Source organism: Cibotium barometz, chromosome 37 (genome assembly GCF_041138505.1).
Source record: "Cibotium barometz isolate CiBa-2024 chromosome 37, ASM4113850v1, whole genome shotgun sequence".
Classification (NCBI taxonomy): domain Eukaryota; kingdom Viridiplantae; phylum Streptophyta; class Polypodiopsida; order Cyatheales; family Cibotiaceae; genus Cibotium; species Cibotium barometz.
The window spans coordinates 17821432-17827431 of record NC_141082.1 but is presented as its reverse complement, the minus strand read 5'-3'; positions in this window follow the sequence as shown (position 1 = coordinate 17827431).

Sequence of the window (6000 nt, the reverse complement as noted above, 5' to 3'; positions counted from 1 at the left end):
ATTTGGTTTTTATTTAATTTTTCCTCTTCTCCTCCTCTGTGCTGCGCTGGGCGTAAGCTTAGAGAAATATATATATATATATATAAATATATATATATATATATATTTCCTATCTCTCTCTCTCCCCTTCGTATCCGGCAGTGGCAGCGGCCAGCGCTGAGAATTGAAGAATTTTCAGATAATTGATGCTTAAAAGCTTTGATTTACAAAGCTATATTAGCTAAAAGCTTTAATAAGCTTAATTAAAGACTTATTAGCTGACAGCGAAATTTTCAGATTTGCGGTCATTAAAGTGCTTATTTCAGATTTGCACTTAATGAAGCAAAAGCTTTGTGAGCTTTTGCTTCTCCCTTGAATCTTGGCCGGTTGGGCTAAATCAAGGAGCGGTTGGGCTAAATCCAGGAGGCACTAATTATATTTTCTTCCAAAGTTTTTCTTTATCAAATCTGCCCTGAACTTCATGAATTCCAAGATGATTGAATTCACCTAATCATTTCGTTTAAGCTTTTATTAAGCTTGAGTTTAACTGTGTGTTGGATTTAAATTAGTAGAAAATCATGTTAAGGAAAGCTTTTATTAGTAAGCTTAATTAAGAAACTCTTTGAGCTTTAATTAATAAAGCTTTAATTTTAAATTGTACATGGATTATTTCTCTGCAGTGACAGCATGGAGGTGGAGATCAGAGGAGTGGAGCTTCCAAAGCAAGCTTGGGGAGCAATTATGCATATTGTGTATTGAGCTAACTTGGCAGGATTCATATCTAGCTCGACATTCCATATGAGATAAGAAATCCTATCTTTTCTCTTGTTTTTAATTTTTTTCTATTTCTTTTAATTGTCAAGAAATGGGTGAATATATCGTACTATTCAGGAACAGCTTGACACCGAAGAGGATAACGCACTCGACACACTAACCAAAGGTGGAGGTATGTGTTAAAAATTATTTATTGTACACAATCTCTTGTTTGCTTTTGTATTTGTTTTCTGAATATTCTTTTCTTCTAGACCTAGTTAGAAAACTTTAGCTCTGAAAAGAATTTTAGATACCGTGACCTAACTAGAAAGATCGAGACAAGATTAGCAAAAGTTATCTTCAAGATCTAGTTGCACAAATTCAAGTAAAAATGATTGCTAGACATTTCATAGAAGATTAAGACCAATTTGAAGATTCTCCTTTCATGTCACAGGTTGCAGAGACTTGTTTGTCAGGTATACTGCTGGCAATGAAGGAGTGGTTTATTTGGGTGATAACCATGCATGCAAGATTCTTGGCAGAGATGATGTGACGCTTGTGTTTTCAGATGGCTCACAGCTTATGCTCCATGATGTTAGGCATGTGCCTGAGATCAAGAAGAATCTGCTTTCTACTGGACAGCTTGATGATGCTGATTATGTTACCACATTTGGTCGTGGAAAGTGGAAAATTAGTAAGGGCTCACTGGTTGTTGCCAGAGGATCTAAGGTGGACACTCTTTACTTTATGCATGCAGGTGTTTGTCACCATGCTAATGTAAATGCAACCGAGCTGCCGGAAATCTCTATGTGGCATAGCCGGTTGGGACACATGAGTGTCAAGGGAATGGAGCAATTGTCTCGTTTGGGTTACTTGCCTTCTCTAAAGTTTTCAAGTTTTCAGTTTTGTGAGCATTGTATATATGGTAGGCAACTGCAGAGATCCAAGCAAGTTTCTCTAGTCTTTGATTCAAGTTATCAATTGCTTCACCATCGAATTTAGTGATGATCAGAAAAGTAAAGAAATAGCTCTCAAGTGATGAGAAAAGTAAAGAAATAGCTCTCAAGTGACTAGAAACCAAGTTTAAGTTGAATACCAATCACAATTACGAAGTTTATAACAATTCAAGTAAAGTTTTATCTAAATTTTCAAGTATTCTAGTTTAAGATTTATCTGAGTACAAGATTCTTTCAAGTAAAGTTTTGTCTAAATTTTCAAGTATTCTAGTTGAAGATCTATCCAAGTACAAGATTCTTTCTATACCAAGAATTGCTCTAAGTCAAAGATATATTTAACCACAAGATTTAAACCGCTTAAGAACAAGATTTATTTAAGAATTGCAATTACGATTTAAGACTAATCTCTCAATTTTCTCTCAATTGTAATTATGATCTCTCAATTTTCGTCCATTCAAGTATTTTTAATCTAAGCCAAGATTCATTACTAGTATATCAAGTTTTTACTATCAACTAGGATGCAAGATGTCTATTTTTATTCAAGTTCTGATTTCAAGTTTAAGATTAAGCTTAAGATCAAGATCCCCTTTAGATTTCATTGTTTACAAGTAAAGATTCACAAATTCAAGAATTATATACCTATTCAAAGATTATAATTTTTGAAATTTAGTTAGACAAGTACAAGATTAAGATCAAAGACAAATCTCAAGAATTTATCAAGATTAAGATCAAAAATAAATCCTGAGAATTTAGTGAGACAATTACAAGATTAAGATCAAGAACAAATCCCCAGAATTCATCAAGTTATTGACAGTAATATAAGTGATTATTTTTCAATTTTAAGTTGATAAGAATTTCCATTTCGACCTAATTCATTTTTGGAATAAGACTTGTAGTTTAATTTTGAGGATAGAGAAAAGTTATGTCGAAATGAAAGTTTCAGAGGGAATTAGCTACTCCGTCTCAAACTTCTATTCTTAAGGTAGTGTCGTGTGGAATTAATCTATGGTATGGGACATTAGATTGGTTTTACATACCTACCTCAGACGTATCTATGTCTTCTATCTTTCACCAGCGAGTGTTTGTATGTGGAAGGTACCTATGTGGTATGGGACACTTAGATCCTTTTTACATGCGTTCATTTGTTTGGTTTTATTTTTTTTTTTAAGAAATTGTTTGATGTGATGATCTTATCGACCACTTGTACCATGAAGCCATCCACTCATTGATTACACAACTGAGGACAGTTGATTCCCAATAGGGAGGACTGTTATGACCCATGTTATTTGAATAATAATCATGGTCATTTAAATTTGTATATATTTTTTATGATGCCTATTTCTCATCATGAACACGTTAGGATTGATTGATGTGATGTCAATTGATTGTTACTACTGACGCGGTTTATGTTTATGAGTTTAGGTGATGAGGTGTGCAAGGGTACCGATTTAGGTGTTGCACAGTGCGAGGGTACCGATTTAGGTGTTGCACGGATGGTGAATTGAGTCATGGCGTGTGGACCGATCTCACAATATTTTGTGGCATTTGAAATTATTTTGACATCAGTGTGATGTGTGTGTGTGCATGCGTCAAATTATTGTAAAGTGTGTGTACGAGCATTAGTTAATTTATTTTGTAATGTGCATATGTGCACAAGTTAGATTATTGTATTAGAAGAATAGTGCAAACCTTAGAAGGTTTGAGGACAAAGGCTAATTAAATGGCAAAGTCCAAATATGGATGTATACTTTATTTTTGGCTTAAAGCCTGCTTTTTGGAATATATAAAAATACCCACGCGAGAAGAAGCCACTCACGTTGGGGGGGGAAGATTGCACCCAGTCTTGTGTTGATGGTGATGTATTTCTTTCTCTTATCTTATGTTTTGTTGTGTGCTTTAATTTTTAAATTAATTCAAGTAGTTGTTTGATATTTGATTTAATTTATGAGTCTTTTGATTATTTTCTTCAAGGAAATTAAAGGTCCGGTTGCAATGGTATCAGAGCTTTGGTGAAATTTAATTTTCTTGAAGGCGGTGAAAAAGAGGTGAAAGAGACAAAAACAGAGGTGAATTTTGGAATTTTTTTTTGAATTAGGTGAATTTTGGTATTTTTTTTTTAATTTTAATTGAAGTAGAACACGTTTAGGAATTTTTCTTTATGTATGGAGGAAATAAAGGTTGTTTTTAACCATTGGGTAATAAATCTCCATGAACCTATTGCCCAAAGGATAAAGAAAAGGTGGTAAACCATTCTCAGAAACCATGAAACCTCTCTCAAAATTGAAAAGGTGGTAAACTATTCTCAGAAACCATGAAACCTCTCTCAAAATTGAAAAGCGGTTTTGCTAAATTCTTGACCTCTTTGTGATCTGTCTGTATGGATGGGTTTCAAAATTGATAGCCAATCCTGCTTAGCTTTCCAATTGCTAAACCGTTAAGGGAGGAAGCAATCTATAATAGAGGGCTGAGAATTATTCATGAGTCTCTTCAAAAATTAATTTGGGTTTTATTTAATTTTTCCTCTTCTCCTCCTCTGTGCTGCGCTGGGCGTAAGCTTAGAGAAATATATATATATATATATAAATATATATATATATATATATATATATATATATATATTCCCTATCTCTCTCTCTCCCTTTCGTATCCGGCAGCGGCAGCGGGCAGCGACAGCGGCAGTGGCCAGCGCTGAGAATTGAAGAATTTTCAGATAATTGATGCTTAAAAGCTTTGATTTACAAAGCTATATTAGCTAAAAGCTTTAATAAGCTTAATTAAGCTTAATTAAAGACTTATTAGCTGACAGCGAAATTTTCAGATTTGCAGTCATTAAAGTGCTTATTTCAGATTTGCACTTAATGAAGCAAAAGCTTTGTGAGCTTTTGCTTCTCCCTTGAATCTTGGCTGGTTGGGCTAAATCAAGGAGCGGTTGGGCTAAATCCAGGAGGCACTAATTATATTTTCTTCCAAAGTTTTTCTTTATCAAATCTGCCCTGAACTTCATGAATTCCAAGATGATTGAATTCACCTAATCATTTCGTTTAAGCTTTTATTAAGCTTGAGTTTAACTGTGTGTTGGATTTAAATTAGTAGAAAATCATGTTAAGCAAAGCTTTTATTAGTAAGCTTAATTAAGAAACTCTTTGAGCTTTAATTAATAAAGCTTTAATTTTAAATTGTACATGGATTATTTCTTCAAAAATTATGCATATTGTGTATTGAGCTAACTTGGCAGGATTCATATCTAGCTCGACATTCCATATGAGATAAGAAATCCTATCTTTTCTCTTGTTTTTAATTTTTTTTATTTCTTTTAATTGTCAAGAAATGGGTGAATATATCGTACTATTCAGGAACAGCTTGACACCGAAGAGGATAACGCACTCGACACACTAACCAAAGGTGGAGGTATGTGTTAAAAATTATTTATTGTACACAATCTCTTGTTTGCTTTTGTATTTGTTTTCTGAATATTCTTTTCTTCTAGACCTAGTTAGAAAAGAATATACACATGAGTGTCAAGGGAATGGAGCAATTGTCTCGTTTGGGTTACTTGCCTTCTCTAAAGTTTTCAAGTTTTCAGTTTTGTGAGCATTGTATATATGGTAGGCAACTGCAGAGATCCAAGCAAGTTTCTCTAGTCTTTGATTCAAGTTATCAATTGCTTCACCATCGAATTTAGTGATGATCAGAAAAGTAAAGAAATAGCTCTCAAGTGATGAGAAAAGTAAAGAAATAGCTCTCAAGTGACTAGAAACCAAGTTTAAGTTGAATACCAATCACAATTACGAAGTTTATAACAATTCAAGTAAAGTTTTATCTAAATTTTCAAGTATTCTAGTTTAAGATTTATCTGAGTACAAGATTCTTTCAAGTAAAGTTTTGTCTAAATTTTCAAGTATTCTAGTTGAAGATCTATCCAAGTACAAGATTCTTTCTATACCAAGAATTGCTCTAAGTCAAAGATATATTTAACCACAAGATTTAAACCGCTTAAGAACAAGATTTATTTAAGAATTGCAATTACGATTTAAGACTAATCTCTCAATTTTCTCTCAATTGTAATTATGATCTCTCAATTTTCGTCCATTCAAGTATTTTTAATCTAAGCCAAGATTCATTACTAGTATATCAAGTTTTTACTATCAACTAGGATGCAAGATGTCTATTTTTATTCAAGTTCTGATTTCAAGTTTAAGATTAAGCTTAAGATCAAGATCCCCTTTAGATTTCATTGTTTACAAGTAAAGATTCACAAATTCAAGAATTATATACCTATTCAAAGATTATAATTTTTGAAATTTAGTTAGAC